The sequence below is a fragment of the Vombatus ursinus genome, unplaced genomic scaffold (assembly GCF_900497805.2).
Source record: "Vombatus ursinus unplaced genomic scaffold, bare-nosed wombat genome assembly UNPS02014167.1, whole genome shotgun sequence".
NCBI lineage: Eukaryota > Metazoa > Chordata > Mammalia > Diprotodontia > Vombatidae > Vombatus > Vombatus ursinus.
In genome coordinates, this window is record NW_020953945.1 from 545753 (window position 1) to 558342 (window position 12590).

The following is a 12590-nucleotide window of genomic DNA, read 5'->3' on the forward strand; positions in this document are numbered from 1 at the left end:
GACGGGAGGGACTCCTTGACTGCCTGGCCCGCGGTTCTGTTCCAGAGACTGAGCGCACTTTGCTCTTCTCGGTGTTTTACATTATCCGGGAGAGGGCAAAGACGGAGGGCGGGCCGGGGCAGACCGCGGGTGGCAGGCATCGCAGCTCGCGCGCTGAAGAACGGCACTGCTGGCGGCCAGGGGCGTGCGGAGGAGGCGGTAAACACACACGCACTCCCGGACTCGCACACTCGGACACACACGCACTCACGCGCACCCCAGCGCAAGGGCCATCCTTCGGCGAGACCTGTTTAGTAATAAACCCCCGAGGGACGGAGCGTGAGGGGCCGCGCCGCAGACCAGGTAGGGAAACGCCGCGCCCGGAGACGGGCTGGGAAGCCCGGCTCTTGCTCCCCGCCCTCCCTGTCCTCTCCGGAGGATGCCGGTCGGCCGGCCAGCTGGGGCTTGCCTCGGGTGGGTGCCCTTTGTGGAAGGAGGGCGGGAGACAGGGAGACTGCGCTTGGAGAGGGGGCTGGAAGCGAGTGGTACCGCGGCGCCCCGGGGGTGCGGGCACACCAGGAACCGGGAGGGGCTGGTGCCCGGGCCGCGGCGGGAGGGATGCTGCTTGAGCGGTTGGGGGTGGGGGTTGGATTCTCTTCCTTCGTGATCCTGCAAGGCGGGGCGGGGAAGGCGCCTGGGGAGCCGGGGAGCACCATGCTGTCTCTGGGGAGATCGGGGCCGGAGATGGGGGTGGGGAGGCGGGGATGCTGGCTGCCCTGGCCGAGGAGAAGGAGGGCATCTCGTCAGCTGCGGCGCCGGGGCTGCCCGCGAACCGGGCTTTCCTTTGTTTTGCCAGGGTGACGGCGGGGGGGGTTTCCAGATGCCCCATCCCTGCGGGACTGGGCGCGAAGCTTGGGCGGGGGGTGGGCAGGGTGGGCACTTGCTAGCTCGGGGCTCATCGAGAATCCTCTTCCTCTACCTCTCAGGGTGGGAAATCTCCCGACCTCCAGTGCCCGACATTGTGTGATAATCCCGGCCGTTGACCGGCTGGGAGGGAGGTGGAGGAGAGGCAAGGAAGGAGGGGGCCCGCTGCCCGAGGTATTCGTGGCAAGCCTTGGCTCTCCGCCTGCCCAGGTAGGAGCAGAGCTGGCTGCTTCCCCGCCAAGCGAGAGGTGCCCTCGGCCAAAGGCAGCAGGGCTCGTTCCGCAGCGGCCGCAGCAGCGGTCGTGAGCAGCCCAAGTTTCTCGGGCTCTGCGCCCCCTCTCCCTCTGGGAGGTGCAGAGCCTGCTAGGGGGCTCCCACTGGCCCTCTCCCCGCCGCGCCCCAGCTCTCCCCAATCCCTGTGCCCCCTTCCCCATTGTCTGCTCGAAGTATCTCCGACTGGCTGGGGTGCCCAGGTCCATTTCTTCTGGTCAGTGTTAGAGACAATATGTCAATTACCAGATCTTGAGTGAATTGCATTTTCTATCTCCCTATGCCCCTCCCCCCCTTTCCCTAGTGCTTTCTCTTTGCAAAAATCCCAGAACTTTTTTTTTTTAACCCTAATTCGGAGATGGGAGCCTTTCGTTCTGTCCTGGGAGCCGCAGCTACTCTCTGTGTCTCTGTGTCTCTGAGTGTCTCTGTGTCTCTCCCCCTTCTCTTTCTCTCTCTCTCTCTCCTTCCACCCTCCCCCGCCCCCCCGCGGCTCGAATGCTGCAGTCTGCTTCAGTGTATTGCCAGCTGCAAACTTTGATGGAGGAAGGGAAGTTACTGGGGATGGGGAGAGAACGTGTAAGGGCTCGTCATTTCGGGGGCCTGGGAAGTTAGTGAAACTGCTGGGGGAGATGTTTGGGGGTATGGGCACGGTGGCCAGCAACTTCTCCCCAGAGGGGGAAACTGCGATTTCTTTTTTCCTGGTAGAACGGGCCTTCCTTGCCTCCTAATGATAACTGGTTTCCAGAAAAGCCTGATTTTATGGAAATTAGCGGGAGAAGGGAGCTTGCAGGGAAAGCCAGAGGGATGGCTTTCCACGAGGTAGCTGGGGAGATAATAGCTCCCGGAAGCGGCTTCGAAAATACTAAATTGCTTTGCTTGGATCCACTCTGGGCGAAGGAAGGGTGATGCATTAGGAAAAAAAGAAGAAAAAAACCAGAAAGGAAAAAAAAAATCATTGGATTTGTATTAAGGAGATCTGTCCTGGCCCTGCCCTGCCGCCTAGTACGGGGGGTGACCTTGGACAAGTCCCCTCTCCTCTCAGTGCCTCAGGTCCCTCACCTGTAAAGTGGGAGGTGGGGTTGGTTTCGATGTGAACCAGGCTCTGGGGGCAGCTAGCCTGCTTTGATCCGGGGAAATAGATTTCTGTTGTCTTGGCACCAAAGAATGTTTGTGTGGGTGAGGCTGGGGAAGGAATCTGTGCCACCGTCTTTTCCTGCCTTTCAGAGGCCCTGTGGTCTGGGCTCCATTGCATGATGGTCATTTTCAGGGTAAATGCCTCCCAGTCTCCCGGTGGAATTCTCTGATTTGCCAGCAGCTGAAAACAAGCTGCTTTTTGCTTCCTTTGTCTGGAGTTTCCTCCTCTTTGCTCGATATCCCTGAAGTGTCAATACTTCTGAGAGTGGTGATTCCCCTGGTGAGGGCACTCCCTCTTGAAGCATTGATTGACTGAGCGTGGAATCACCAACCCTGTCTGACCGTCCCACTGTAGTCAGATCTCTGTGCCTCCAATCTAAGGAGGAATATGGCTCCCCTTGACCTCGTGGTTCAGGTGGGATGTTGATGGATGGAAGACTTTAAGGTGATATGTTATTGTATTTTGGATTCCAGACTTGGAGATGCAAGGGACCTCAGAGGCTATGGAATCCATGGTTCCCCCGAAATTGACATTTGACACAGGAGGAAACTGAGGCTCATGAAAGTCAAGTGACTTATCCAAGGTCACACACATAGTATATTTCAAAGGCTGGCTATGTCCCCAGGTCCACCAACTCCAGAGCCAGGGCTCTTTGCCAATTATTATCATTCTAGAGCTCACAGTCAATTAGGAGGATAAACCATAAAGACTGATTCAATAACAATAATAGCTAGCATTTATATAACACCTACTGTGTGCCAGGCACTATGCTAAGCAGTGTGAGGCAGGTGCTATTATTCTCCCCATTTTACAGTTGAGGAAACTGAAACTGGACAGAGGTTAAGTGACTTGCCCAAGGTCACACAGCTAGTAACACAGGGACCCAGTACCCTATCCATTGTACCACCTGACTGGCTACCAATTCAGTTCTATCTAAGTCAAAGTCCACTCAATCAAAGGTCTCACGTGTGCTCATGATGCTAGGTCAAAGCAAAGCTATGCAAAGTATTTCAGAACCAAGTAATACAAAGTGACCATTCATGGTGAGTGGATTAGAGACTGGCCAATAGAGTGCTGGACCTGAACTATGACCTCTAACGGAAGCTGAGCTCTAACAGATGGCTAAGACTAGACTAGGGAAGGGAGGAGAGGGAGGCCATTCTAGGCAGAGCAAGAGGGACAAAAGGAATGTTTGCCCAGACCAGGAACCATAGAGTGCCTGGGTGGAAAGGGACGGAAGGCCTTGAATGCCAGGCAAATATTGGAATTTTTCTTCCTAGGCTGTCAACATGAGCCAATAAGAGGCTTTGGGCAGAGGGTGACAGAAATAGATCTTTGTCGAAGGACGATTATTCTTTGGGTGTGTGTGTGTGTGTGTGTGTGTGTGTGTAAGATGGATTGGATGGAGAAAGGGGAAGGCTTGTTAGAAAGGGCAGGCAGTCCTGGTGGTTGGTAGGGAGATGGAGGAATGGGAAGATGTGGCAGAGGCTAAGACAGCTGGGGAGGGCGGGTTAACCCCTGGCTGACAATCGGGAGCCCCCATGGGAAGAGTAATGGTAGCAGACCCCTGATAGGGCGATGGCAAAGATCAAATGAGATATTATTTATAAAGCACTTTGCAAACTCGAATGCCCTATAAATGCTATTATTAACAATTAATTATTCTAATGATTACATTCTCATTATAATTAATTATTGGTGAACTATAGAATACATAACTAATAAAAGATAAATAATAAAAGTATGGCAAATAGAACTGATTAAAGAATTGTTTTGACAGGCTAGAACATTGGGCTCAATGCGAGGCGACAGTGTGACGTGGGGGCCCAAACACCCAGTCTTCAGCTGCTTTGAGGGGCGTTGCTTCCAGAAATCGGGAGGTGTTGCTTCCCTGGCTTCCTTCAAGACTCAGGCCTACCTTCTGTAGCCTTATCACCCAGAATTCTAGGGCCTTCCCTCTGTCGAGTGTTTCCTTTTTATCCTGTCTGTGTCCAAAGTCATTTGCCAGTTGTCTCCTCTATTAGACTAGGAGCTCCTTGAGGACAGGGACTGGTTTTTGCCTTCCCTTTGTATCCCCAGTGCTTGGCACGGTGCCCGACACATGTTGTTGTTTGGTTATTTCCTGACCCCGTTTTGGGTTTTCTTGGCAAAGATACTGGAGTAGTTTGCCATTTCCTTCTCCAGCTCATTTTACAGATGAGGAAACTGAGGCAAATGGGTGCAGTGACTGGCACCAGGGTCACACAGCTGAGGCCTACTATCTGAGGTCAGATTTGAACTCATCTTCCTGACTCCAGGCCCTGCTGCTCTATCCACCATACCACCTAGCTGTCCTGAAACATAGTAGGTACATAATAGTAGGTGCATAGTAGGTGCTTGTTTGCCTGCCTGCCTGCCAGTTGCATTATGTTCTGTTTTGGTCAGAACACATCTGGAGTATTTGGTTCTGGGTGTCGCAGTTTAGGAAGGCTATTGATAAATTGGAGTTATAAGCTACTCTATGAGAATTGGTTGAAGGAACTGGGAGTGTTTAGGATGGAGAAGAGAAAGCCAGGGGTGGAAGAGAATGTGGTAGGTGTCTTCAGGCATTGGAAGAGCTGCCATGCAGAAGAGAGCTTAGCTTGTCTCTTTTCCCCCAGTGGGGGAGTTACAAATGGAAGCTGTAGGTGAGGAATTTAGGTTTGATGTCAGGCACACCTTCCTAAGACAGAGAGATGGCTGGATGGAGGCCAGGTGCTCAGTGGGCCTTCAGGTCGAGGCCTGTTACTTCTTGAGTCTACAGTGGGGAGTTGTGAGTTGTACTGAGTGGCTGCTGAGGGTCCTTCTAAACCTTAAAATGCTGTGACATTTGAGGGGGATGATAGAGTCATAGATAAAATTCCAATTCATCCCCCAGGTGGCTGATGACATCATAGCTGTTGCCAGAGCTAGAAAGATTGGAGCAGGCGTTCAGGGAAGGGAAGAAGTCCGGTGTAGGTCACCTGTCCCCTCCATGCCCTGCTCACTAGTCTTCTGGAGTGGTTATGGACAAAACATTTCATCCCTGGTGGCCAGATGCCTTGTGCTGACGTTAGCTAAGCTGGTTCTCAGACAGCTGACAGATGGGGCCATCCTAGAAGCTTTTCCAGGACCTGTGTTCCTCCCCTATAGCCTTAAAAAACCCGGGGTCACCTTTGGGCTGCCATGAAGCAACAGGGCAGGGCTGAGGAGGCTCAGGGTGCAATGGGATGTCTGTCGTCAAATGGTTTTGTGGGGAAGTGGAATAAAAGCTGTTCTGCTTGGCCCCAGAGGGCAGTATTGGGAGCATTCCATCCACGAGCATTTATTGGGCACCTACTGCATGCCAGACACTGTACTAGGATATAAAGACAATGTGAGAATGCCTATTCTCAAGGAGCATCATATATGCATTTATAAGCATATGGAGAATAAGTATATGTGATAAATACTGGGACCTGGGGAGGGGGTTTAGGGGAAACAAGTAATACATAATAATTCACATATAAGGTGACGCTTCAGCTGCAAGTCGAAGGAACAAGAGGATTCTCTGAGACAGGAGGAGGAGGAAATGCAATCCAGGCATGGGGACCGGCCAGTGCAAAGGTTCAGAGATGGGAAATGGACTGGCCTGTGTGGAGAGCTGAGAGGCCAGTGTGCCTGGCTCTTAGGGGGCAGGAAGGGAGAAGTGTCTAATGAGGCTTGAAAGCTAGGAGAAGGCCAGGTCGTGAAGGGCTTTAAAAGCTCAATGGAGTGGTTTATATTTTATTTTAGAGGAATGGAAAACCAGTGTGATTGATTGAGTGACAAGGTCAGATCTGTGCTTAAGGAAAATCATGTTGGTGTTTGTGTGGAAGTTGCAAAGGGATATATTTAAGCTCGATGTCAGGAGAAACGATTTATGCTACCCCCAAACGGATTGGGCTGTCTTAGCAAGGAATAATAATAATGATACCAACCAGGGTTTGTATGGCAGCTGGATGGTGCAGTGGATAGAGCGCTGGGCCTGAAGTCAGGAAGTTTGTTGCTGAGTTATTTCAGTCATGTCTGACTCTTCTTGACCACATTTGGGGGTTTTCTTGGCAAAGATACTGGAATGGTTGGCCATTTCCTTCTCCAACTCATTTTGCAGATGAGGAACTGAGGCAAACAGGGTGAAGTGACTTGCCCAGGGTCACACAGCTAGTAAGTGTCTGAGGGCAGATTTGAACTCAGGGAGATGAATCTTCCTGATTCTAAGCCCAGTGCTCCATCCACTGTGCCACCAACGGAGTTCATATCTGGCTTCTTACTAGCTGTGTGACCCTGGGCAAGTCACTTAACCTCCGTCTTAATCCACTGGAGAAGGAAATGGCAAACCACTCCAGTATTTTTGCCAAGAAAACCCCCTGGACAGTATAGTAGACGGGCTCATGAGAAGTCAAACAAGACAGCAAAAATGGCAAGGTTGAGATGGAGTTTTAAGTTTGCAAAGCACTTGCAAATGAGACCTTATCTCGTTTGATCTTTATAGCACCCCTGGGAGGCAGCTGCTCTCATTATTCCCATTTTGCAGATGGGGAAATGAAGGCTGAAGGAGATTAAGTGGTGAGCAGGGTCACACATCTAGTCATGGCAGAATCAGGATCTGAACTCAGATCTTCCTGTCTTTAAGTCCAGTGTTCTAGCCATTGAACTCTCTTGCCCTGGGGGCTTTCTCCCTCGCTGGAGTTTTTTCAGCAGAGGCTAGAGGGCGAATGTTGTAGAGGGACTTATTGGTGGACTAGGGCTCGGACTAGTGTGGCCCAGAGGTCCCTTCCATCTCTGACATTCCATATCTTTGTCAAGGAAGATTCCAGGAATCCCCCCCATCAGATTTCCCGAAGGAGAATAAAACCCAGGGGGCTGCTGCTATTGTCTGTGCAGTGCCTGCCCGCACACAAGTCAGGCTAGGACAGCAGCGCTTCCTCCTTGGTGTCCGCGGCAGTGTAAATATCTGGCACATCCGAGCGATGGGCGCCGCGTTTCATTTGGGGATGGGGATGAGTACGCAAAAGGCCTGAAGGAGCATCTCATCAGTCTCGGTCACTGGTGCTGGAGTTACCAAGGCCTCCTCACGGAATCAAGTTGTTGAAGTCTGGGGGGAGGGGATTTTTTTTTTCCCTTTCCACCCATTGAGCATCTCCTGGTCGCCATCCCATTCCATGACCATTATCTCCCTACCCAAAGCAGGCAGGTTTTGTCAGACTCCGTGAGATCATCACCTAGTCTCTGATAATGAAGTGGGCCTTCTCGTTGCCCTCCATCGTTCATATTCACTTGATGCTGTCCCTTCCTGTCTTCTCCAGCAGATTGTAACTTCAGACATCACCCCTTCAAATCTTCAGCTTCTCCCTTTGGTTTTTCCTTACTACCTTCAAACAGACCTATATCTCCCACATTCTTTTTTTTTGGCTAGGCAGTGGGGTTAAGTGACTTGCCCAGGGTCACACAGCTAGTAAGTGTTATGTGTCTGAGGCCGAATTTGAACTTAGGTCCTCCTGAATCCAGGGCCGTTGCTCTGTGCACTGTGCTCCCCAGCTGCCCCTCTCCTCCATTCTTTTCAAAGATAATATCTTATTTTCTTCCCAATTGCGTGCAAAACCAATTTTTAACATTCTCTTTAAAAAATTTCGGGTTCCAAATTTTTCTCCCTCCTTCCCTCTCTTTTCCCCTCCCTGAGATGGTAAGCAGTTTGATGTAGGTTATACATGAGCAATCATGCAAAACATATTTCCGTATCAGTCATTTTGTGAAAGAAAATGCAGACCTAAGAAAAAAACACGAAAAAACCAAAGTGAAAGTCTGCTTTGATGGGCCGTCAGACGCCATCAGTTCTTCCTCTGGAGGCGGATAGCATTTTTCATCATGAGTTCTCTGGAATTGTCTTGGATGATTGTGCTGCCGTATCTCTTCCATTCTTAAAAAAAATTGTCATTAGACCCTGTCATCCCCTCAAGCCAGTGTCCTGTATCTCTCTTCCCCTGTCCAGCTGAACTGTTAGGAAAGCTGTCTACACACACAGCCTACATTTCCTTTCCTCAAACCCACAACTCAACCCTTGCCGTCCAGCCTCATCATTCAATTGAAACTGTTCTCTCCAAAGTTACCGATCAAGGGGCAGCTAAGTGGTGCAGTAGATAGAGCACCGGCCCTGGAGTCAGAAAGACCTGAGTTCAAATGTGGTCTCAGACCAGACACGACACTTACTAGCTGTGTGACCCTGGGCAAGTCACTTAACCTCAGTTGCCTTGTAAAAAAACAAAAAACAAAAACAAAGTTACTGATCAAATGGGCTGGTCTTTTCTCAGTGCCCATCCTTTTGGACCCTCTGCTGCCTTTGACACTGATGACCACCCTGGATACTCTCACCCTCTGGGATTTTATAACATTCCTCTCTCCTGGTTCTCTTACCTGTCAGACCATGCCTTCTTAGTCTTCTTTGCTGGCTTACCATGCGGATCAAGTTGCCTAACTGTGGGTGTTCCCCAAGCTTAGGTCTTGGGTCCTTTTATCTTTCTCTAGTGACCTCATCAGTTGTTATGGGCTTAATTATCATCTAGACCTTCTCTGGCAGCTAGGTGGCACAATGGATTCTGGGGTTGGAATCAGGAGGACTTCCTGAGTTCAAATCTGGCCTCAGACACTTACTAGCTGTGTGACCCTGGGCAAGTCCTTTAACCCTGTTGCCTCAGTTTCCTCATCTGTAAAATGAGCCAGAGGAGGAAATGGCAAACCACTCCAGTGTCTTTGCCAAGAAAACCCCAAATGGGGTCATGAAGAGTCAGATGTGACTAAAAAACAACTGAACAACAGCCTTTCTCTCTTACAAAGAGAGCCTTACAAAGCCTTTCTCTCTCCCCTGAGTGTCAGTCCCACACAACAATCACTTATTGGGCTTTTCAGACTAATTATCCTGTGGACATCTGAAGTTCAACCTGTCCCAGACTTAACTCACTATATATCTCCCCCCAACCTTTCCTCTTCCAGACTCCCCTGGCTCTGTTGAGGGCAGTGCCATGCTGGTAGTCTCACTATTATCCTTGCACCGTCTCTTTCCCTCACCCCACACAGCCAATGAGTTGCCAAATCTTCTGGTTTCTTTCTTTCCAACATCTCTCAATCAATTCAACTGTTGCTGAATTAGCTTCTCTGCCTCAAGTCTCTTTTCACACCATGTAATAATTATGGCCAGTATTTATATAGTGCTTTAAGGTTTACGAAGGGCATACAACTGTTATCTCATTTGATCCTTACAATAACCTTGGGTGGTAGGTGCATTTATTACCCCCATTTTACAAATAGGAAACTAAGGCAAACAGAGGTGAAGTGACTTATCCAGGGTCACTCAGCTAGTATGTGTCAGAGGCTGGATTTGAACTCAGGTCTCTAATTCCTTTGCTCTGTCTCCTAACAGTTACATTGTTACCAAAATAACTTTCCTTGAGTGTACATGTGATCTTAACCAACTCCAATGAATCCTTGTTGCCTCCTAGATAAAATATAAAATCTCTTTAGCTTTTAAAGCCCTACACTGTCTGATCCCGTCCCGTCTTTCCAGCCCCTTCCTGCATTCAGCGGTCCAGCCAAACTGGTCTCCTCTCTGTTCTGCACGTACAACTCCCCTCTCCTGTCCCTGTGCATGACTGCCCTGGGTGCCTGGAATGTACTCGCTCCTCACCTCTAGCTCCCAGAATCCTTCTCTTCCTTCCAGTCCCAGCTCAAGCTCCTCCTTCTTTGTGCAATCTTCCCTGATCCCCTCAAGCACACCAAGTGCCTTTCCTCCCAAGTGAACTTATATTTGATTACTTTGTATATATTTGTATTTGTTCTTTTTATATTTATTCTATGTATCCTTATCTCTATCCTTGTCTTCTTCATTCAAATGTAAGCTTCATATGACTAGGGATTTAAAAAAATCATTGTCCTTGTAGCCTTAGAACCTGGAACAGTGCCTGGCACACAGTAGGTGCTTAAGAAATGCTTCAAAAATTTTAACAAGCTTTTATTAAGCACCTGGTATGCGCCAGACGTATTGCTAGGGTGATGGGGATGCACAGATCAAACCAAAACAAAGCTTGTATGCTGCTGGGAGGATGCAACACGTTCACTGATAAGCAAATACAAAGGAAATCTGGAGTCATTTTTAAGAGGAGAGGGCACTAAGGATTGTGGGCCTTAAGAAAAGCCGTGTAGAGGAGGTGACAGACTGATCATTGAACTAGGGATTCCAAGGGGCAGAAATGAACAGGGAAAGCATTGAGGGCATGTGGGGCCTCCTGAAGTGAGGGGGAGAGAGAATGTCACACGGGGGAGAGAAAACAGGCAAGTTTGTCTGGAATGTTGCATGCGCGTATGAAATCAAGCAAGAAAGATAGATGGTTTGGAGCGAGGATATGGGTCAATACTAAAAAGAGTGCTTTAAATGCCAAACAGAGAAGTTTGTGTTTGATCCTGGGTAGGAGGGAGACACTGGAGCTTACTGAGCAGGGGAGTGACACCATCAGACCTGTGTGTTAGGGACGTCACTTTGGTAGCAGTGTGGAGGATGGATTAGAACAGGCGGGGGAGGGGGGTGGGGGGGTGGGGAACTAATGGCAGGTAGACCAAAAGAACTGCTTTAAAGAAAGAAGGCAGGGCTGAAGGTATCCAGTTACATTTCAGGAGAGTCGTATGATTTCACTGTTGTGTGCTGACTTTATTGATACACGTCCCAAGTCTGCTATACCTAGGCTTGGAATCAGGAAGACCAGAGTTCAAATCCTGACCTACACACACTTCACAGTGTGAAGTTGAGTAGATCATTTAACAATAGCAGCAACAAAAACCATTTAATTGTATCTCACTCATGTGCTGGGCACTGTGCAAAGCACTTTACAAATATGATCTCATTTGGTCCTTACAACAACCCTGGGAGGTAGGTGCTTTTATTATCCCCATTTACAGATGAGGAAACCGAGTCAATCAGAGGGTAAGTGCATTGCCCAGGGTCACACAGCTAGGAAGTGTCTGAGGCTGAATCTGAACTCAGGTCTATCTGACTCCAGGGCCAGTGCTCTATCTACTATACTACATGACTGTAAGAAGTGAGATGGAGAAAGGAAATGCTAAATGTCAGTTGGAGGTTAGCAAAAATAAAGAGGCATCTCTCCCTCCCCCTCCCCCCCCATCCTGGTGCCTGGACCTTCTGACATCTCTTCACAGACCCAGACCCCAAAGCCAGAGAGGCGCCTCAGATATCATTCCACTCCTTTCATAATTCGATTCGATTCAGCAGACTTTTATTGAGCCTGAGCTAAGCGAGTTTTCAGCCAAACCCTTGCTAGGATGGCAGAGTTGGGACGCACCTAAGGGACCCTCCCTCAAGTCCCTTAGTCTGACTTGTACTAGAACAGGAATCCTTTCTACAACAGCTCACATGGAGCCTCGGAGCCTTTGCTTGGAGATCTCCCGGGATGGGAGCCAATCTTCCGCCTTCCCTCAGCCCCATCCCCTGGGCTGGCCAATTCCATTCTGGGATGTTGTCCCCAGTCTTCTATTTTAATGTGGGGCAAAAGCAGGAGAGGAGAGGGTGGGGTCCAGCTGTGGGAAGGCATAACCTAGGCAGTTCAGCCTGGGGGATAGTGCTGCTGGGAGAGGGAGTGGGTTGGCCTCATTCCCTCTGGGCTTGAAGGATAGCTGTGGGGCCCCTCTTCAGGCAGCTTTCCCCCCTGGGGCAAGGGCCAGATCAGCCGCTCCTCCCCAAGGCTGCATCCTTGGAACATAAGACCCTAGAATTTGGGGAAGAAAAGGACCTCAGAGCTGTGTAGTCTAACCCATGGCTTCAGAGGAATGCTGGCTCCATGGCATAGCCAAGTGATCCTCCAGCCTCAGCTTGAAGACCTCAGAGGAGGGGGGAGCCCATTCCACCTCGGGACAGCTCTGATAGTTCTTTTTTTAAAAGTTAATTAATTTATTTTTTATGGTAATTTTTATTTATTTTTTTTGTTTTCAGCATTTACTTCCACAAGATTTTGAGTTCCAAATTTTCACCCCATCTCACCCCTCCCCCACCCAAGATGGCATGCGTTCTGAATACCCCTTCTCCTAGTCTGCCTTCCCTTCTATCTCTCCCCCCCTTCTCTTATCCCCTTCCCCTTCAATTTTCCTGTAGGGCAGGATGGATTTCTGTACCCCATTTCCTGTATCTCTTATTTCCCAATTGCATGTGAAAACATTTTTTTTAAACATGTGTTTTTAAAACTTTGGGTTCCAAATTTTCTCCCTT

General features: G+C 49.5%; 1 long non-coding RNA gene across 1 annotated transcript in view; it reads left to right on the top strand.

Moving 5' to 3' along the window:
- Positions 1 to 225: 225 nt before the first annotated feature.
- LOC114041117 overlaps positions 226 to 12590 on the top strand; it is a 219296-nt gene continuing 206931 nt past the window's right edge. The window contains exon 1 of the long non-coding RNA XR_003568884.1: positions 226 to 342. This is a non-coding gene — a long non-coding RNA (uncharacterized LOC114041117). The remainder of the gene's footprint in view (positions 343 to 12590) is intronic.